General features: G+C 42.4%; 1 protein-coding gene and 1 long non-coding RNA gene across 4 annotated transcripts in view; one reads left to right on the top strand and one right to left on the bottom strand.

The window, feature by feature from the left end:
• The window catches only part of PLCE1 (phospholipase C epsilon 1), a 313,229-nt gene extending 298,455 nt beyond the window's left edge, over nt 1-14,774 (bottom strand). For all 3 annotated transcript variants that reach the window (XR_014291928.1, XM_082604110.1, XM_082604111.1), the window contains exon 1: nt 14,423-14,774. The gene's annotated coding sequence lies outside the window, so the exon portion shown is untranslated. The remainder of the gene's footprint in view (nt 1-14,422) is intronic.
• Nucleotides 14,775-15,006: 232 nt separating this feature from the next.
• The window catches only part of LOC309809253, a 184,996-nt gene continuing 177,141 nt past the window's right edge, over nt 15,007-22,861 (top strand). Inside the window, exons 1-2 of the long non-coding RNA XR_014294833.1 lie at nt 15,007-15,143; nt 15,973-16,189. This is a non-coding gene — a long non-coding RNA (uncharacterized lncRNA). The remainder of the gene's footprint in view (nt 15,144-15,972; nt 16,190-22,861) is intronic.

Below are 22,861 nucleotides of genomic sequence, written 5' to 3'. Positions count from 1 at the left end.
GCTTTATTTCATTTAATCTGTGTCAAACCTATGAGGTAGGTACCATAATTATGTCCATTTTACAGATTCAGAAGCTGATGCATAGATTAAAAATAGCTTAATCTGTAAATTAAAAATTAACTCAAAATAAAATTTTAAAAAATACCTTCATTAAGGTTACCCAGATAGTAAACAGCAAAGCTGGATTTCAAACTGGGGTCTGCCTGACTAGAGAGATACTTAGGAGGGAGAATGGACAGGAAGTCCAATTCATACAGTCAATGAACATGTATTTATGGAGCACTTTCGTCACAGGCTCAATATTGTGCTGAGGCTGGAGATCACAGAAATGAACTATGACCCTGGCTTCATGGAGCGTATACTTTATTGGGAAAGACAGACACAGAAATAGAAGGTAGCAGAGTGAGGCGAACACTGGGAGGAGGAAGCTCAGAAGGGGTAGTCTCAGAGGGCTGAGGTTTCCAGGCTTGGTAAGTGAGTCTACAAAGGTTCTATTCACTGTGATGGGGAACACGGGAGAAACAGGTTTGGGAAAAGATTGAGTTTAATTTGAGACATGAGTTTTGAGGAGATGTCTCACAGGCAGCTGGATATGCAGGTCTGGAGCTCAGGAGTGAGGCATGGACCATGGAAAGATCTGGAATCATTGATGAAACAACTCATGGAGATGGATTTACTCTAAGGATCCACAATATGTGCCTGGGGCGAACAAGGAAAAAGAAGACCTCAAAGGAGATGCTGCTCACCTGGCCGACTAATGCACCCCCATGAACAGCCTTCTGAGGATGGCTTCTCCTCTTCCCAAGCAGAACAACTTTCCATCCTTTCCATCAAGCCACACCCAGCTTCCTCCAAGCCCTCGCTCTGCTCCAGAAAACTCCAGCCCAGAGCGCCCTCTCCTAGACTCAAGCCATTTAACAGCTGGCCAGGGACTCAGCCATTTCTTGGTAAGGATATTGAAAATTTCAGGTATTTGTGCCCTGTCTCCCTGACTGGACTGAAAGATCTTTGATGGCAAATCCTGGGTATAACATTAGGAATGCAGTCAACATCCTCTTTACAGAACCAACCAATAGTACTCAGTTTCAAAAAGCGTAATGAAGCAATAGCAAAGCATTTATGTGGACTAGTTACTCCAGATGAACCTAAATGCCTTCCTCAATACAACAGCAAGCACGTCCTGGACACTCTCCCAAGCTTCCCCCTGAGCCTCTGCACTGAACAGAGCTGGTCAAGGTGAGCATTCCCTGCCTCTCCTTGTGCCTTCTAATCTATTCCTATTCCCAAGAGCCCTTGCTTCCAGAATTCTTCAAGTTGAAAAGAAATTTCTTCAGGACAGAAGAAACAAGGATGAAAATGTTTTACTTCAGAAAACACCAAGTAGCAGCAATAGAAGCCTCTTTCCCATGAGTCAAGTCACAGAGTTTTAACCAAGATCCTTTAACAAAATATTGTCTAATTCTACAATTTATAAATGATTCCTCATTTGTGATGTTTTATACTACCCTTCAATAAATAAGCAAATGTCTGAAATACTGAGAAAGGGAGACAGTAACATCTTGTTTCACAAATTACAGAGACTGTCAGATTCTCACTTGCATCATCACCTGGCTCAGGTAAGCTCAGGTGGGCAGTAGCCATGGGGATCTTGCTCACCAGTGTCCCCCATCAGCTGGCATAGTGCCTGACTCATGGGAGTGACTCAGAAGGACTGCTGAATGTATGAATGTTGAATGGATGAGACGGTAAAATTGGGAAAAAACAAAATTGTAGAAAAAACAAGGAGATGGAATGAGGGGCGACATGGAAGTAGCAAGAGTACAAAGAAAGCTGAGGCAAAGAAACAACCAGCCACCTCCTTACATCTTAGGCTCAGATTCTCCACAACTTCTCCACAAAGACACCCACGCAGTAGCTAAATCTTTGGGTCAGTTTCTCAGTCCTATAGCTGTCAAATGAACACTTACAGTACTGGCCATTTAATATTTTTAAGTTTTGTAACTGCTTTCTCTCTTCCTTTCTATATGCCTTAGGAACACTTGTCTTTTTTTTTAACCTTTCACCTAACCTAAGACTTGACACTGAATTTGACTCCTACTAGACTCTAAGCTTGTCTTTCAGGTTTGCTGCTTTGCTACTTAACATCCCATATCAGTCCAGAAAAGGAGACAGAGGTCCACATTCAGTGTCTGGAATTGTAAGGAACAGTGCTTAACCTTCTAACGGTAGTTCCAATTCTGCCTATCTTATGAGGATTGCAAAGAAACAAGAGTGTCTCAATTAATAAATACATACATACATACACACATAAATAAATAAATGAAGGCACTACATTTTCACTTCACAGGAAGAGCCCCAAGTAACCAATCTATGCTTACTCTCTCCCTCTCTACAGTCTGCACTTCGTCTCCCTTACTCTCTCCACTCTACCGTCTGCACTTCGTCTCCCTTTCTCTATTCCCCAAGAACAGTATCTCCAGCTCCTCACCACATCTGAAGCTGCCCCTGTCACTCTCAGGAAAGCACAGGCGGTCTCCAGGAATTCAATCTATGCACACTCAGGAGCAGCAAGCTAATTTTAATATCAGTCTTTGATGACCATGGTCAAAATAAAGTCAACTTAAAAAAAAAAAAAAAACCAATGAAGTAAAATCTAAATGGATTCTAGATTGATCTCTACCTTATAGACAGAATTCATTAACACAATGATAACATAACACAAAGATTAACACAATCTTTCAACAGCAAGATTGAAAACATGGTTTAATGATGGGAAACTTGTTAACGTGATATAATAAACCAGTAGGTCAAATGTGAAAAAAGACACACAATCATCTCAAAGATTACCTTTTTGACTTTTGATAAATTCAACTCCCTTTCATTAAAAACAAACAAACAAAAAGAACTATGAATATAAAACTCCTTCCACAAAGTGATTTAAGCAATTTTAAACCAAAAGCCAACATCATACTTAACAAGTGAATATGAAAAGCATTTCCATTAAAATCAGGAATAAAATTGAAAGGTCTATTATCCTCCTTCTCAGTTATCAATGTTCGAATTTCTGATTTAAAAGAGAAATAATCATTATTTGCAGACAATACAATTCTCTACCTAGAGAGCTCAGGAGAATCAGCTAAAAAATTAAGTTGATTAAATAAAAACCTAAAACATATTTAAAAAATAAGTAAGAAATATATGATTTACATGAAGACTACTACAAAACTTCACTAAGAGATATAAAAACATTTGAGTAAATTAATAAGCATACCAGTATGGAAAGACTAACTACAGTAAACATATTAATTTTTCCTAAATTAATATAATTATATATAATGTATATATTACATATAATAATATATAATAAATCTGTATTATTATATATAATATTATATATAACATATTATATATATAGTATAATATATAATAAATATATATATTTATTATAATCCCAATCAGGATATCAATAGATGTTTGAGATTTTGACAAAGTGTTTCAAAATTTAATTTATAAGAATAAGCAAGGAAAAATAAGGAAAATTTTAATAATTATAATTAGAGAGAGCTTGCTCTGTGTGATATCAATATATGTTATAAGGCTAAAATAACTAAAACAGTGTGGTATTCATTGAAGAATTTACAAATAGATATCTTAGGCCTAAAATTGACTTTAGAATATACAAAATCAGATTAGGAATTGTCTAGGATTATCCAATAAGTATATTATTTAAGGAAAGTATATAAGGAATATAAATATATACATGAGGAAATAAATACATTTTGAAGGAAAATTAAGTATTTAGAAAACAGATTAGGTCTTCAACTCATAATATGTACAAAAAAAAAAACTAACTTCAAATGAAAAGTTCATTGTAACTAAAAGCCTAAAAAGCTAAAAAACACAGTTAATCACAGAAAGTAGATAAAGAATACAAATTTAAAAGCTGTGGAAGTAATCACCAGGGAGGACATAGACCTATCTGGCCATGTGGAAATTAAAATTTTCTGTACATTAAGGAACATAAACATTTCAAAAATATGATATTTCATTAATATTTATATAGAGTATCCCATAGTAGGATAAACGTAATTCACTTGATTATGATTAACAAAGTTAGGTGAAAAGTTATAAAATGTGAAAGCATGATCTCAGTTTGGGAAAAAACAAACAGAAGAAAAAAAACTAGAAAGCCATGAACCAAATATTGGACTTCTTTATTGTGCCTTTCTCTATTTCCCAAATTATCCAAAATTAACTTGTATTATTTTATAATCAGGAAAGAATGCTAGTTGAGAAAAACAGCAACAAATGACAATGATATGTTATAGTCTTAATTCATTAAGAAGTCTCAAATAAAAAAAAGACAAATGGATAAAGAAAGTGATTAAATAATTAACCAAGAGAGAGTACATTGATGAGATATCAATGTTTTATTGTTTCCAGTAATCAAAGAAATGTGCACATTCAAACTATGAAGTACCAAGTCCAGTATCTCTTATTGACATACCACTGGAAAGACTACTCTAGTACATCATAAGTTGAAGTGCAAATTGTTGCAACCTTTTTGGAGAGCAATTTGACAGTACATATTTCAAGCCTTTAAAAAAGTTCTTCACTTTGACCTAGTAATTTCAGTTCTAGGACTCTGTGCTAAAGAAAGAATTACAGATCTAGGCAATGGAGAGTTACTTAAGTAGAAAAAATTGGGGATGCACAACTAAATGCCCAACAAGAGGAAAATGGGTAAGCCCCTCCACAGGACCACATGACAGAATGAGACCCAAACACTGAAATCAAGGTTTGGAAACCTGTAATGGAGTGGGACCATCTTAATGATGGAATGTTAGGCAAAGAATGCAGGATTGAAAATTGTGTATTATGTATCTATACTATGGTCTTAATTTTGTTTGAAACAAACAAACCTCCCAGTTCTGCTGCTCCCCAGCCAGGAGGCTTTGGTCAAATCTTTGAGTCCCTGAGAAGACCAATTTCTTCAACTCTAAAAGTGAGAGGGGAGGACTTCCCTGGCGGTCCAGTGGTTAAGACTCCGCGTTTCCCAGCCTAAGTGTCCATCGACAGATGAATAGATAAAGAAGATGTGGCACATATATACAATGGAATATTACTCAGCCATAAAAAGAAACGAAACTGAGTTATTTGCAGTGAGGTGGATGGACCTAGCGTCTGTCACACAGAGTGAAGTAAGTCAGAAAGAGAAAAACAAATACCGTATGCTAACACATATATATGGAATCTAAAAAAAAATGGTTATGAAGAACCTCGGGGCAGGACAGGAATAAAGACGCAGATATAGAGAATGGACTTGAGGACATGGTGAGGGGGAAGGGTAAGCTGGGACGAAGTGAGAGAGTGGCATGGACTTACATATACTACCAAGTGCAAAGTGGATAGCTAGTGGGAAGCAGCCGCATAGCACAGGGAGATCAGCTCGGTCCTTTGTGATTATCTAGAGGGGTGGGATAGGGAGGGTGGGAGGGAGACGCAAGAGGGAGGAGATATGGGGATATATGTATATGTATAGCTGATTCACTTTGTTATAAAGCAGAAACTAACACACCATTGTAAAGCAATTATACTCCCATAAAGATGTTAAAAAAAGACTCTGCGCTTCCACTGCAGGGGGCATGGGTTTGATCCCTGCTCAGAGAACTAAGATCTCACATGCCGCAGGGCGTGGCCAAAAAAAAAGAAGAAAACAAAAAAAACAAGTAAAAGTGAGAGGGGAACATTTGGATCCCTCAATTTTCACTGTTGCATGACACAGCATGTAATAAAAAAGTAATAAACAAATCATAAACAGATGCATAAAGTCTGCATTAATAATTAAAAGATAGATTTTAGCTGTTAAAATTGTTTTGAATTAAAAATTCTTTTTTAGGGGCTTCCCTGGTGGCGCAGTGGTTGAGCGTCTGCCTGCCGATGCAGGGGACACGGGTTCGTGCCCCGGTCCGGGAAGATTCCACATGCTGTGGAGCGGCTGGGCCCGTGAGCCATGGCTGCTGAGCCTGCACGTCCAGAGCCTGTGCTCCGCAACGGGAGAGGCCACAACAGTGAGAGGCCCGCGTACCGCAAAAAAAAAAAAAAAAAAAAAAAAAAAAAATCTTTTTTAATTAATTTTTTATTGAAGTATAGTTGATTTACAATATTGTGTTAGTTTCAGATGTACAACGCAGTTGATTCAATATTGTTACAGATTATACACCATACAAAGTTATTATAAAATACTGACTATATTCTCTGTGCTATACAGTACATCCCTGTGACTTATTTATCTCATAACTGATAGTTTGTACCTCTTAATCCCCTTTACCTATTTCGCTCCAACCCCTACCCCTCTCCTGTGTGGTAGCCACTAGTTTGTTCTCTGTATCTGTGAGTCTGTTTCTGTTTTGTTATATTTATTCATCTTTTTAGATTTCACATATAAGTGAAAACATACAGTATTTGCCTAAAAATTCTTTACTTTTAAACTAATAACTTAAACAAGTGACATATTTTAGACTTTACTGCTTAGATAGTGATAATTCATTAGAAATAGGCCGCATGGCTAGAAATAAGCACGCTCTCTGATCCTCTGTAACTAATTTGATATGGGCTTGCCCGCCTGAGTGAGGAACACACTTCACCTGTTGTCAGCCATCCCATGACTTGGCACTGGTGAGGCCCTCAGTCAGCAAAGGGTAGTTAGTCAAAATCCTAGATCTGAGAGATGCCCCAGAAGAACCTGCAAGGCTGTCTGACTGCTGTTGCACTGAGAGCGCAGGAATCATTTTTCGGAGTTCTTTTTACAAATTTATGTAGTTTCTGCACATAGCTCAAGAAGTTCTTGCCATCCTCTCAGATTCAAAAAATATTTGAGCATATTTCTTTCACAACTGCCTGGAGCTTTACCAATCCCTCCCACTGTGAATTTTAGGACCCTGCTGGAGGCACGAAGAAAGAACAACCCAGGCTGAGTTAGGGACTAATTAGCCTGCTGAGCAGCAGAGAAGTGAATCTGAGTTTGCTGAGACCACAGCAGTTACCAAAACTGCAGACTGAATGAGGCTCACACTCTACCCTGTCATCCAAATTCATTCTGCCTTTGGGGGGAAAAAGGAATATAATTTCATGCCAAAAGCATTTAACTTCTGTGAATTTTATCCACCTCCCTGAGATTGACAAACCAGACTATTAGAGAATGCTTCAGTTCCTCCAGGCAAACAGATCATAGGTGAAAATATGTTCATCAATGAAATCTGAGTTCGTGTTGTTAATAATAACAAATGAATTGAAACTTTCTTTAGAAATGACAGTAACTTGAACTAACTCCAGTGATATCCAAATTAAACTGTGTTATATGATATTTTAATCCCAGATGTGTCTAGTATGCACTTGGTCACATGTGTTTTTCCCAATGATTTTTTTTCCATTCTCTGGATTTTCCATAGTCAGTGATATTATATAGTTTAAACCTAAAAGAAAGTCATCAAAAGAGTCTTTCCTTGCTTCTGCCTCTTTCCTAATTCTGAATATAGCAGCATTACTGTTTAATTATTAAAATGTAGCTGTTCCTACAAAGCAATAAAATTCATAAATGCTAACCGCATTTTGTTATAGCTTTGAACTTGTGTGCACGTGTAATCAGCTCTTCTGAAGGAGATGTCCCAGTATTTTTACAAATGGAGCACATTTCACTGGGGCCACCACACAGCAGACCACTCAACGGAGCCAGCAGCAATGCCATCACTATGTAGCTAATGGTACTGGCCAGCACTGCTCGACCAATAACCCAGTCAAGCACAGCCACCCTGTTTATGTTTATTTTGTTTTGTTTTCTTAAGCCTTAAGGGTAGAGGGGAAAGGATGCAAGAGTATTAAGTCTGCCTTATAGACTCAATGTCGTGAAGAAGGAGGGAGGAGACTGGGGTTCCACTCTGTCCCTCTCGTCCCAGGCCCCACAGATGGCGGGCAGGGGAGGAAAGAACAAATGTCCTGCAGCTCCTGAGAGCAGAGGGGACCCTCTTCCTTGCAGAGGCAGAGAGACATCAGAGACCCTGGGGAGGTGCGGCTGTGCACCCATGAGAAGCAGCCTTGTGTCACTGTACCTGAAGTCACCTGTGGTCAGGGACAATGGACACTTCAGTGGCAACCAGGCAGAGAGAGGAGTAAGTAAGATCCCCAGCTGCACCGAGGGAGAGCAGAACCCCGTGAAGAGATGATGCTAGATTCTCCTTCCGCCATTCCATTGGGAGACTCAGTCAGAATAAAAATGAGCCTAAGAGCCAGGATTTGTTGAATCCTAATTGTATATCAGGCGCTGTTCTAAGCCCTTTACGTGAACGATCTCATTTATTAGGTGCTACTATTACCCCTCCCATTTAGTGAATGAGGACCCATTTAGTTTAGGCCTCAGCAGGACAAGTATTTTGCACGAGGTCACACAGATTGCATATAAACAGTGCAGCCAGTAAACAAATCTAAGCAACCAGGCTCCAGATCCCCAACTTGTAAAAGGCAATTAGAGAAAATTACAGTGAGTTCTATTTCCTGCACATCCAAGTCTTTGGGTGAAAGGTCATACATAGTGTGCCTTAACTTGGGGTTTAGGTTTTCTCAAACTTCTCTCTGTCTCTCTAGCAACAGAAGCGCCCTTTCGTGCCAAATCTAAGCCAGGACCTCACTGTATAAATAAAATGAGTAAGAGCGGGCTGCTCATCAGAAGCGGGTTGAAGGGCTGAGATCTTCATCTGCCTGCATCTCCCTCACCTGACAGAGGCCCCGACACCCCTGGAGCACAGCTGGAAAATCAGTATCACTCTGAATTATGAGCTTGAGAGACAAAAGAAGCACAGCTAGAAAGCCAACAACAGCCAGCTAAACCAAAGGAAAAGGAAGAAATAACCACCAGCCACCCTCCAGCAGTCACAGAGGTACCTCACCATCCGGGCCCTGACACTAATCATCTCAAGTTTGAGCATTTGAAGGGCCAGAAGGAGGTGGAATTCAGGGCTGGAGCAGAGAGTCAGGAATGAGGCAAATCCAATAAACAGGCAGAGGTGGGAAGCGGAGCCAACAGGGCGCCGGGGCCAGAGGTCTGTGGTGAGTGAGCAGGGCTGCTGTAGGCACAGAGGTGGGAACCCGAGAGGGAGGCCAGCCCAGGAACTGCTCCCAGAACCAGCGTCCTCCAGCTTCAAGCTGTCCACACATATTATATGAGATAGAAATGGCAAAAGCTTACCAAGTACTTTGATGCCCATGTTTCTTTTTTCTTTTCTTTCTTTTTTTCTTTTTTTTTTTTTTTTTTTTTTTTTGGTGTGTGGGGACTACATCACTCTCCTTCTTGCCGATTCAAAAACTGCTTTTTCCTTCTTTACAGTAACATACCACTCAGTGGCCGGTACTGTCAGCCTTAGCAGACAGAAATGCCTGCTTTGGGGAGTCGTGTGGGTAACAATTAAGAGTCCCAGACATGGTGGATTCACATCCCAGCTCTACCCCGTACTAGCTGTGTAACCTTGGGCAAGTTACCTAAATTCTCAGCCCCTGAGTTTCGCCTTCTGTGATACGCAGATAATAAAAGTAAGAGAATTGTTGTGAGGATGACAGGTTAATACACACAAAGTAGTTAGAATTGTACCTAGCAAAGTTCAAACTAAATGCTAGCTATTACTGTTCTCTTATTTTGACAGCTTTCATTTCCCTCCTTACCACTTTGTTTTCTCTTCCATACTCTATTAGTTCCCTATTGCTGCTGTGACAAATTGCCACAGATGTAGTGGCTTAAACAATACAAATTTGTTATCTTACAGTTCTGGAGGCCAGAAGTCTAAAATGGGCTGGCAGGGCTGACTTCCTTCTGGAGGCTCTAGGGAAGAATCCGTTTTCTTGCCTTTTCCAGCTCCTAGAGGCAGCCTGCATTCCTTGGCTCCTGACCCCTTCCTTACATTACCCCTACCTCCTGCTAGGGACTCTGATCCTCTTGTCTCCTTCTTATAAGGACCCCCTTGATTACACTGAGCCCACCCAGGTAATCCAGGATAACCCCTCATCTCAAAATCTTTCATTTAATCACATCTGTAAAGTTCCTTTTGACATGTAAAGTAACATATTTACAGGTTCCAGGGATTAAGACTTAAGACAACTTTGGGGGACCACTGGCATTATTCAACCTACCACATGTCTTTCCAAAGCCTAAAGTTGCATACTGGCAAGACTTAGGTAGGTCCAGAGGGAAAAGACAATATTAGTAGCTAACTTTTTGAGCACTGACTACGTGCCTGGCACTATGCAAAGTGCTTTAGGTGCATTAACTTACCTGGGTCTCAGAGCAACCCCGTAAAATTACTATCTTACAGAAAGGTTAACTTCTTGTCTAAGGTTGTACAGCTAGTAGATGGCAAAGCTTATGTAAAACTAGGTAAATTTGATTCTAGAGCCCTTGTACTTGACCAAGAGTGCCTTGTTCCTACACCTTAAGCTATTCTAACTGGAGTCACCATGACCACTAGGGGCCTTGGAGACTATGCCATGAGAGGTACACATGCTCATGGGACACAGGCACATAGGGGTCCTGCAGAGTCCATGCTGTAAGGTCCACACAGATGGTGGAGCCTTCAGAACATCTTCTTACACTCAAAGGAGAAAGCCTGGGGTTACTGAAGAGTTTCTTCAAATGCAGATTTGGACCAAAAAGACAAGAAGGGACCAGTTGGAGAGAGAAAGTGAGAAGTCCATTCCTGACCCCAGACCAGCCCTGCAGTTCTAATCAACCTCCCAGAAGAAGAGAGAACCTCAGAGTCTTCCCTGGAGAGACTTCCAACTCAGAGGACCCAGATCCAGATTGATCCAGATCCTCTGAAACCCTACCACGAAGTTTCAGAACCCCAGCTACTGAACAATTTAGCTATAGTCCTATCTGAAACTTTCTAATGAGCCAAGTTAAAGCTATTTGGTTTCACTCGGCCGAAAAAGGGCCAGTCATTTGTTTGGGGTGATGAGCCCAGAGGTTGTTTCAGGAAAGCACAATGGTCAAGGGAACAGAGTCTGGAGCCGGCCTGCTCTGACTGAATCCTGGCCCTGGCACTTTCTTGCTCTGACTTCATGCAAGTTACATGACCTTTTAGTTTCTCAGTTTTCCCATCTTCAAAAGGGGCATAGTAAGGGAGATCCATATGTCCTTATCCAAAATCAGAAGGTTTCTGGCTTTCGTAATGGTAAAACAGTACATGTGCCATATATTAAGTAATGCTATAGGTGGGATCTGCAGCAAACATGTCCATTGTTTCTGAAATTAAAATGTATAAATGTTCTTACCAGGTGAGAAAAATAAAGACCATAATAACCTCATGACCAAATTTTGTAGCCAAACTTATGAAAACCACAGTTTTGAGAGTGTTGTTTTTTTTGTTTGTTTGTTTGTTTTAATTTTGGAATTGCAGGTAAGGGATAACACGTCTCTGGCATTTACCACCTAATGTTGTTAGGATTAAATGAATTAACAGATGTAAAGTGCTTAGAACATTGCCTGGCACGTAGTAAGCACTATATAAGTGTTAGCAACAACAATTACTATTATTATTCTCATCTAAATAGACTTGGTAGGGGACTATGAACAGGAAATTGTTAATTTATGACTAACTTTGATTTGGAAATTAGTACACTGGAGATTAATAGTCATTAATCCTTTAGAATAATATCCCAAGGCACATTTCTGAGATGATGGAAATGTTATATCTCTCCCTTGTCCAGTATGGTAGCAACATGTAACAATCATTTGAAATGGGACTAATTTCATTTAATTCTAACTAACTTAAATTTAAATGCAAATAGCCCTATCTGGCTTGTGGCTATCCTACTGGACAGACGGCCGGGTTCCAATCTGGCTCATGAAAACCTATTTAAGCCACAACACAGATGAATTACAGCATTAATAAAAACAAGCCTGAGTTCTATACCATGGGAGCAGAGAAGACCCCATGATGCTGAAGAGAGTTTTCTCTTCCTTTCTAGGCCCCATAGTTGGCCCATGGCAAAGTGCATCTTTGATATATTCTTCTTCTTTCTCTACTCCCCAGTTCCCCATCTCCAACTCTCCTCTTGGGGACCCCACATAACTGGGCCACATGCTTCCCTAAGCACCCCCCATCAATACCTCCCAGCCCTTCTACAGCAGTACCATGCTCCCCAGCCACCTGCCTTCCCTCTCCCAACCAAATTCCCACTTGCTCAATGCCAAGATCTCAACCAAGTGTCCAGAGGAAAGCAACTTGATCAAACAAATCCACACTCTAAGCAGTTACTGCTTTTTCTCATGTCTTCCCTGCTACTCCTCCTGAATCCGAAGCTCTAAATTGTTGTGCTCCCCTGACCCCTTCTCCCCACAAGCAGAGGGAGCCCAGGCAGAGAAAGAAGGAGCCCAGACTGAAGCAGTTGTTGTCCTCTACAGGCCGATTGCCAGACAGGTGTGTGGAAGGCAGGCACTGCCAACACACATGTGCAGAGCAGCCTCGCTCCTTGCAAATATCTCCTCTTGCTCAGGCAGGGCAAGCATTCCCTGCTCTCTGCTTTAGAAAACAGCAAGCACAATTCTTTTCAATTTTCCTTTATTCATTTAAAAATTTGTAGGCAACAAATTGCACATCAAATGAATTGTTTAAAATACACGACAAAAACCCAGGGAAGACTGTGATTAAGAACAGTTGCAAATACAAAAAGAAAACCAACCACCTTCATCGGAATCTAGCTTCACCACAATGCACTGGAGCATGGAATTTTTAATGACACAGGTCAACCTTGGAGTACATCCAAGGAGCTTATGTTACTATAAGGACTGGAAGACTGTCCCTCCAGCTCTAACTTGATCCCCAGGCTTGGACCAAAGATGATTATTATGCATGGCTCCTAGGTATAAGGAAAATTTTCCCTGTGGGGCTGTAAATGGAGGACAATTTGAATGGTAAACATTATGTTCTTCTCTGAATCCTTTTGGTTGGTTATATTATCTCCTTTTCCAAAGTAGAGATTTGTATTGAAGAAACAAAGTCATAACACTATTTCTAGAAGGCCTTCTAGGTGCAAGCTCTGTGCCAAGAAAGCCACAGTTAATTCCTTCAGTAGGGAAAATGAAACATCTACATAAATAACTCTCAAAGAACGCTGAGAGAAGAAAGGTTAGGAAGGTATTCAATAAAATGCTGCAGGCATCAGAGCTGGAGAATGTTGACTATTTGGGGCTGGGGTATCAGGGAAGGTCTCACAGCAGCAACAAAAACTTAGTTTGAAGGATGGTTAGGATTTAGAGTGGTAAAATGGAGCAGGAAGGGCACTCAGGAAGAGCAAAGGATGTTCTAGAAGACAGCATCATCAGGCATCCTTCAGCAACTATCCACGAAGACATGGCTGCATACAGCATCCAGAGACAGTCCGCTACCCCTTCACCCCCAATGCCAACGGGGCCCTGTAAGGGCATCTACAGGGTCACCTGCATCCACCTCCCAAGACAGGCTCTCAAAAATTCTTCCCGGTGGGGTGCAGCACTCTTGGCCTCGGCTGTGCCCATTCTGTGGCAGTGGCTCCACCCTATCCCTACCAGGGCTTCCTCCCAGAAACACAAGGAAATTCACTAATCCTGCAGAGATCTAAATGACCTACTGACAAATTTTGCATGATGAAACTAAAATTAAGAACCATGTGGAAATAAAACTTTTCCATCAAGTGAATCCTACTTAACATCTATTGAGGGAGCTCCATCTTTAAAATGAGGCTGCTAAAAAACCTTTGAATGATGGATCTTTCTTACACTGAATAATTAGTTGAGTCAGGTGAACCAAGTGTTCTCATGGCTTAAATACCAGGGAAGGTGTGCGGGGGGAACCGTAAATTTACACTGTGCATTTAACATTAGACACAAGAAAGATTTTTCCTCCTAGGTTATTCCTTATCACAGCATGAGAGGACTTTAAGAAAAAAAGACGTAGCCATTCTTCTAGTTACCAGTGAAAGTGAGACCAGGTCCAATATTATATTTTCTAGGACTTGATGTAGCTAATCTCTCCAAGAACAATCTCTTGAGCACTTTCTGTGAAATATTGGCGGCTAGGGGGCCGCCTCAGCAAGAGCTTATACTTTTCTTCTTTGTACCGCACACACAAAATGCAGTGGAGACCCGAGGCAAGCATTTGAAGGGGCGAAGGAAGCACTTAACAGGGTATCCTCCATCCCATGTGAGGGCTGGCCCGCGCCCCCTAGGGAGTCGCCTGCCTCAGTTCTCCCCTGGGGAGGGGAGTAGCTACCTGTACTCTCGCCAGGTACGCGGAGTGAGGCTTCTGCCCCTGGCCGGATCTACTGAATTCAGAGATTAAAAGCCCATCTCTCCCCTTCTCCAAGCCTGAGGAACCGAACCACAGAAACACCTCCTCACCTTTCCTCTTCTGGCCGGTCGCGCCGGAGTCCCCAAGTGCAGCGTCCCTCTGGGACGCGCCTGTCGCTAGCGGCGTCGGGTGTCCTCGCTACCGTGTGTCAGCGGCGGACCGGACGACAGGAGCGCGCAGAGCCGGGCAAGTGCCCGGGAGGCAGAGCTCGGGGCGCGCCGCCCGCCGCCGCGCCCACCCGGCCCCGCGTCGTCGTGTGCGCCCCCGCCCGGCGCCGCTCCCTCGCTCCGCGCTCGCAGAGCTCTGCAAGCTGCCCGGACGGCGGCGCGGGCGGCAGCGGAGCCCCCGCCCTGGGCCGGGCTTTTCCAGAACTCGCCCGCCCGGGCTGAGAGGCCGCGAGCGCCACCGCGGGCGGCCAGGCGGCCGGGCGGCCGAGGGCGGGGCCTGAGCCGGGCCCCGCCCCCGGGCGCGGGCCGCGCAGAGAATGCAGGCGCGAGGGGCGGACCCGGCCGCCACCCACGCCCCGGCAGCCGGCCTCGCGAACCTCGCCCGGCCCCGGCCTCTGGCCCGGCCTCGGCCTCGGCCCCCGGGGGCTGCCCAACGCCCGGGGAGCCGCAGCGGGATTGCCCGGCTCCGACCGGAGGTGGGGAACTCGGTCCACCTCAGGCCGCGGGAATTTAGTCTCACACTTTCCGCCAGGGACCGTCCCTGCTCGACACACACGGAAACCGAGGCTCTTGGAGGTTAAATTACTTGACCAAGGTTACTCTGGTAAGGGCAGCACCAAGTCTCCAATCTGTTCGGTCATTCATCATTCAGATATTTACTGTTGAGCACCACAGTGTGCGCCGTGCAGTGCCAGGCTCAGGAGATACTCCTTTGACTGCTAACAGTGACCGTCCAAATAGTGACATCCAAGTCTGTGGACTCCACATCTAGTGGCTTTCGCTGCTGAAGCGAACAGGAGGTGTTCAGCGCTGCCAGAAACTGCAGGCTCTGCACGGAGCCTTACCTAGCCGTCGAGGTGGTTTTTGTACCCAACTGGCAGTCAGGAGAGCCAGGCACCTGAGGAAAATCGAATTATCATCTCCCTCCCTTTCCCCTAAACCCCCCCTCCTCTTTACCTATTTTAATGGACTAACCTGTTGCATAGGTCTGACCCTAACTCTTGTATTCAATCAGGACCAATTCCGGTGGCCCCTAGCCCTCCTGTCTGTCCACTCCTTGGAGCGAAGCATCCCTCACAACACAGCCATATTATTCTTCCTCTTCTACAGCTTTAATCTGTGCAGAAACCTTCACCGGCTCCCTGCTGCCTTCCAGACGAACTCCCCACGACTGTAGGAACCCAACATGGCCTGGTTATTAGGGACCACCCAACAGGATGCTTCTCCCACTCTGAGCCTCTACCTGGACCATGACCACCACCTCCCACACCCTTTCCTCCTGCTCAAGTATGACCCTTTCTTTCAGGTCACTGTTAAAAGTGACCTCCCCTCCTTTGAGCCTCCAGGCGCAGGAGGGGCACCAAAGAATTCTGCCTGTAAGAAAAATATGGCAGCCTGGTCCTTGAACTGTTTTGCTGTTTTCTCACCACTAGGATTTTCCTGAAAATCAACGTTACCTCCTTCCTTGAGAGCCGGTTTTGGAAAGCTGTCTGCAGAAGCCTCTGAGGAGACTCTTTGTTCATGAAAAGCTTGAGACCTTAGCCCTAGAGGATTGGGGAGTAGTCATTTACGCTGACCCAGTGCTCTCAAGGTCCTGGACAGGTGAATGGAGGAGCCAGGAAAAAGGAAGCATTACTGACACTAAGCAAGGTAGGCTATTTATTGAATATACAGTTGTGTATTATGGTCTTATAATGCATTTAATGAATTAGTAATATCAAACATCATTAATCACCTGGAGCCCTCAAAGACTTGTTTTGTTTTGTTAATTAGGCACATGGGAATTAGGCTTGCAAACTGGTGGATGCACAAGCAGTTAACATTGAATCCTCCAAATGAGTCACTGCACCATTAGTAACCAAGGAAAGTCTAGGTCCGTTAGGCAGGAAAGTTAACTGAGTGTGACAATCAGTATCACCTATCCCTGGAATAGGGAGCCGTCCCCAATTTTTTGCAAAGAGAGCGGGTCCAGATCAATGTCCTTTGCTCGCCCCCCTCAATCCTTCTCTAAATGAGACTGGAGGGAGCCGTGTCCCTGAGGCTGCCTCACCACATTGGAATGTCTGAGCTAACAGTGCTTCCAGAGGGTTCATTGCTCCTCTGAACAGCACTGCCCAGACTTTCTGGAGATTTTAATTCACTCCCCAACCTCGCCAACAGTTGCACACAAGGTGCCTTTTTTACACCCTGCTCTGTGTTCAGTGAAACACAGAGACCATCTCAGGGGAACAATGGCTCCATTCAAGACTTTTTCAAAAGTACAGCGTATAACCTCCACACTGTGGGTTGCTGCCAGCCATTATCTGAAAGAAGAAAGACGGTCAGATAAAGTGCTTGTGAATTGGGGGAGCACTGGACAGTTTCCATGGAAAATTCAGCTTCAATAAACTAAATTATGCATCTTTGTATACAAGACCATTTTGCATAGTCAAAAACAACAACAAAAACAAAAGCCCCAAGAAATAATGCTGTGGAAGCTATTTAAATGTAGTGCATCTTTGTTTGAAATTTCAGAAGAAAGCACACATCTCTTTTGAACTTGTTACATAATGGTCTCCATTTGATGGAAATTGATTTAAGTTGTAAACATTGGGACTAGGGAACTTAAGTCGTAAAATCATTTTAAGAAATGGAATCACGTCCCTACTTTCTTCCTCTCACATCCTGTAATTTTTGTGATTGGTGGGGGGTGTCTCTGACTTCATGGTTGTTGCTGCCAGTGGGAGGCCCCACACCCCCTACTGCACATACTGCAGAAAAAATGATTGGCCCTTTGCCACACTCAACAAGCCAGCCATCAGTTAACCCATTTATAAACAAACCTTAAGGTTGGGAACTGAGTAGTCAGCACAGGCACCATTGACAAATTTATTGATCTTTGTTCAACAGTAGCTAATTGCTAAGCAGAGGAATTTGCCAGCAGACTTCTGGGTAGCCTTGGAAGCCAAGGAAGAGCTGAAGGAACAAGGCAGCCCTGAGTTTAGGAGTTGCCATTTCCTCTCATTTGAAGTCAGTATATCAGATTATACAGGGTTTACCAGCTGTCTGCACATAAGCTAGTGAGTTCAGATAGTGGGGACAGAGCCCAGAACAAGCTTTCCAGGGTTATCTCATATGTGAGGGTAGAAGTACTAAGGCAGTTCGAGGTTGGTGAAAAATACCAGTGTGTTAGAGCAGCTGGTAGCTCTACTTCTGTTGGGTGATACGAATGTGGGTGAAGATCTGTCTCTCAACATAGCCGATATTAGGGGAACAGACTCATGTGGGTCCACTTGAGTTGATAGCCTCAATCCACCTCCCAGGTGTGAGCCCCTGAGCAAGTTACTTACCTCTCCGTGCCTCATTTTCCTCTTCTGTAAACTATATCTACCCTTCATGGTGGTTGTGAGCAGTGAGTTAGTCTATGTGAAGCACTTAGATTAAAGAAATACAATCAGAACTCTCTTTTCATTCATATTTATGGTATTTAAAAACTGTGATCTCCTTTGAATATTGCAAATATCTTGTTAGTGTTTTGACAGAAAGTACATCCATCTTTTTCCCTTGAAACATTCTGGAATCTCATTGTAATATCTGGTTCAGTTGCTATCAGCAAAAGGCAGGTGTAGCTCAAATCATCTCAAGGAGCCATAACTAAAAATTATAAAAGCACAATTAAAAAAGTTTTAACTGTACCAGAATCCCAAAGCATAGACATTGGAGCTTGAGACTTCTCTAGATGTAGGTTTTAAAGTTTCATGTTGTTCTAAGTGGCCAAAATGTTGAAGAGGAAAAGAACTCTGGTATGATCATGGAACTCAAAGGAAAATAATATTCGCTTGAAAAACATCATGTTTTCTTCAAGCTTTGCTGGAGCTAGTCTGCTAGGAAAATGGCCATGGCTCCTGGGTGATCCCAAGTGCTGTGAATTGTCCATAGATTGGGCTGGTCACCAGTGGAGGGTGGATGACATGAAGGCAGGTTTGCATAGGCTAATTTGTTCACTGATTCTTCAACTGGTAACTTGGTGCTGATTAGCTCTACAAGCCCCCAACAAGCTCATTCTTTGGTTTCTCTGCCACTTCTCCTTCGCTAATGTTAGCATGTTACTATCTGCTAGCTTTCCCAGATCCTTTTATTAACAACTATCATCCTCAACCACTCCTTATGCCAGAAAATGATAATAATGATAATAGCAGCTGCAATTGAGTGCTTACCATTGTGCTGTTCTTTTATTCTTTTATGCAAAAAATATGTATTGAGCACCTACTATGTGCCAAGCATTGTTCTAGGTACCAGAAATACAGCAGTGAACACAACAGTCAACAAAGTCCCTGCCTTCATGGTGCTTATATTCTGGTAGGCATAGATAGACAATGAGCTATGTAAAAGTAAAGCATATAGTATAATAGAAGGTGATAAATGCTTGAGGAAAGTAAAGCAAGAAAGGAAGACAGGGAGTGCTGCAGGGCTTGGGGATGATTGCAATTTTAAATACAGTGTCCCAGGTAGGACTTCATTGAGAGGTAACAATGGAGTAAAGGCTATAAGAGGTGCGGGAGGGTGGAAGACACTGCTTATTTCCCTCCAATATCCATTCTCCATTGTTTCTTTTAGCTATAAACCAGTTCCCACCTACCCTGTTTTGTCTGGGCCCATGATTGCCCACTACTTTCCCAACCTCCCTTGCATCTAGGCTAAGTTCATGGCTAAGTTTCAACCAATGACATATGAACAGAAAGTCAGCAGGCAACATCCAGTAATGTCCTTAGAGCTGAAGCTGCTTGCCTCTGATTTCTTTTCTCCCTTCCCATTATTTGAGAATTGGCAAGGTCTGAGGCAACTGTCTTGGCCCAGAGATGGAAGCCCTATGCAGAGAAAGCAGAGGTAGCACAGCAGCTTGGACCACTCACTTTGGGACTGTTATGTGAAGCCAAGGGAGGCTTTTTTTCAGATGGGAGAAATAATAACATGTTCCTGTGTTGAAAGGATTGACCCATGAGAGAGAGAAAAATGGATGATACTGAAGAAAGAGGCAAGTATTTCTGTAAATATGTCGTTGAGTGAGTGAGAGGGGATGGGGTCTAGTACGCAAGTCAATGGGTTGGGCTTGGACAGGAGCACAGACAGTTCATTTAAAGAAACAGGAGACGAGACAGATTATATTTTCCAAAAGTGGCCACGGCAATATTTCCAGGCCCACATACTTTTCCAGAACTTTGCCACTGATAACAGGTGGAGTCCAATTCCCCTTCTTGTGAATATGGGGCAGCCCCAGTGGCTTACCCACTTCTTATTCAATAGAAAGTGGCAGAAGTGATGCTACCTGGCTACAGTGGCTATGTCACAAAAGTTGAGACAGCTTCTGGAACTCTCATACTAGGAATGCAGATGCCATGTTGTGAGGAAGCTCAGGCCACATGAAAAGGTTATGTGTAATGTTCCAGCTGATGATTGCAGCTTAGGATCCCAACTGACAGCCTGCATCAACCCTGGACATGGGAGTGAGCATGCCTTCAGGGGGTTCTAGGCCCCAGCCTTCAAGCCATCCCAGTGATGGCAAGCAGAACAGACAAAAGCTATTCCTGAGAAGCCTTACCCAAATTGCAGGCTTGGGAGCAAAATAAATGTCAGTTTTTTAAGCCACAAGCTTTGGGGTAACTTTTTAATATAGATTTAGTAGATGAAACAATAGGTATGGAAGCTGGGAGGTGAGTAGAGTTGGTAGAAGCTTGTGAAAGTTTTCTTCAATAAAGTGGTAAACAGTGTTATCAGGTGAGAGTAAATAGGGTAGTTTGAGAGAGAATATAATTCTGAACAAATAGTTTGAGAGAGAATATCTGAAATACTCATTTAGAAAAGTGGGAGAGTCAATGAAATAGGGAAATATAATGCCAGGTATTGTGTCCAATTGTGGTCACAAATGTAATGTGAGCCCAGTCGTTATGATTGTACATTTTTCTTTGGACAGATTTATGGGTGTGTGAGAAGAAAAAATGGAGAACTGGATTTAGCAAGGGTTATTAACCAAAAAAGAAAGAAGCAAGGACTTAGGATACACGCAAGGGAGTGTTTATAATGATCAACCATAAAGTTAAGCCAGGAAAGGAGGAAAGGAGAATCAGTGAGGATGAAGGCTTACCATGCCCTGTGCTCAGTGCTTTCTACACAATATATCTTGTATTTATCTTCACCAAAAACATATGAGTAGACACTAATATTGTTTCCATTTTAGAGATAATGAAAACTAAAGCTCAGAGAGGTTAAGCAATTTGCTCAAGGTTACACATATATCTAGATTTGAACTCATACAGTCTGGTTGCTAAGCCATACTCTTACCCCAGCCTTCCTAAGATACCTGAATTAGTTCCTTCCACACTGAGCCCACCTTGCTCACCCCAACACCATGTCATCCCTGAAGTCCTCTGCAGTGAAGGCTACCTTTTCTTCCCTAGTTAACAGGGCAGAAGGAAGAAGGGCTTGTTAATTCCTACCACCCTCTCCCCACCACTTAAACCACTCCCAGTGCCTTAAACTTTTCCCAGTGCCTTCCCTCAACAGTCTTCTTTCAAAATTTATGCCACTGGCATGTTCCAGTTTCTTTCCATCTTCACCAAAACCTTCTATCTACCCTTCCTCTCCAGCCTATTTCTGGCATTATCCTAGAGGATTCCACATCCATGCTCCCTTCCAATACTGAGAACACATGTGCCCTCCATGAGAGCAGGGCCATGTGCACACGACATCCCAGCATGGAAAAACCATAGCTGAAAAATGGTAGTTCTCAGCAAATCTAGGAACCTCCTTGCCTCATTGCTTTCCAGCGCTACCCAAACTCAGCCGTTGGCAAGTAAGGTCACACCTCCAAAGTCTCACCTCTGAAATTCCCTTCTCTGATCACAGTTTTCTCTTCTGTTATTAGGCTGACACTCCTTTTTCTTCATTCTCATTTTCCAGAAGCAGCTTCTCACCCTATGCTATCTACCTCACCCTGACAAAGATGTTGTGAGCAGTGTATGCAGTAAAGTCTCCGTCAACCAGAGCTCTGCATGTCTACAGTGTGTTCCAGATCTGCCCTCCTGAGCAACTGTACTTTCTCTAAAGTCCGTATTGCTTTTCTGACTTCTCTCCTTTGCTCACCTTTCCTCCTACTCTCCGAGCCCTTCCAATATCCTTTTGATCTCTTCTCTTTTCTCTCAATCACTGTCCCTCCCACTAACATGGCTTGTTCTTGTGACTTGTTTTTATAACAATTCTCTAGGCCTGATTTTATTCATTACTTTAGTGTAGATTTTACTAATATGATGAAAAAAGCTAAGAAACAAAGTCTAAATTACTTTTTACAACATTTGCAATCTGCACATAGAGAATATATCTTTTCTTCCAAGTTCCATGGACATTTACCAGAATGGGTCAAGAAAATCTCGAGAAATTCAGGCTATATTCTCTGGCTAAAATGCAAGAAAACTAGAAATTAATATTAAATATTTTAAACAAAAAAGCATCAACTGCTCAACAATTTAAACGTAAGTAATGATTGGGTCACAAAAGAAATCCAGACAGTACTTATAGATTTCTTGGAACATGACAAAAATGAGAATATTACATAATCTAAATTTATGAGATGTGGCTAAAGCAATAATTAGAGGCAAATGTGCATCTTTAAATGTTTTTTTATTATTAAACAAGAAAGTGTAAAAATATATGAACTGAGCATTCAGATTTTAAAAAATACCAAAGACAAGTCCAAGAAAAATAAAATTTAAAAGATAGTAACAATGAAAGCCTACCCAACTAGAAGAAAAATCAAAGAGCTGGTTCTTTGGAAAACATAAAATGCCTTTGAGGGGAGCGTTAAAAAAGAGTAACACTTCTGGAAAACATAATCAAGAACAAAAACACTGGGACTTCCCTGGTGGTCTGGTGGCTGGGGCTCCGTGCTCCCAGTTCAGGGAACTTGATCCCACATGCCGCAACTAAAGATTCCGCGTGCCACAGGAAGATGCCACATGTGGCAGTGAGGATCCCGTGTGCAACAACTGAGACCCATCGCAGCCAAATAAATATTAAAAAAAAATAAAAACACTAGCAAAATTATAAAAGGGAAATAGAACACTATAATAAAGTTGTGACACTTTCAATTATAAAAGAATACTATGATAAAGTTTAAGCTAATCAATTTTTTAAAATCTGCATGAAATTGATAATATTCTGAGAAACTATATTACCACAATTGGTCCAAGAAGGAGGAAAGTCTGTATTTCCTTTGGAACACCATTGCTGGGTTTGGGGAATTTTGGGTTTAAGGAATTCTTCCTTACAGTTCTTGTTTTTCCAAGTTAT

This window comes from Mesoplodon mirus (assembly GCF_964341445.2).
Source record: "Mesoplodon mirus genome assembly, chromosome: 2".
Lineage (NCBI taxonomy): Eukaryota > Metazoa > Chordata > Mammalia > Artiodactyla > Ziphiidae > Mesoplodon > Mesoplodon mirus.
This window is presented reverse-complemented; position numbering and strand designations above follow the sequence as displayed.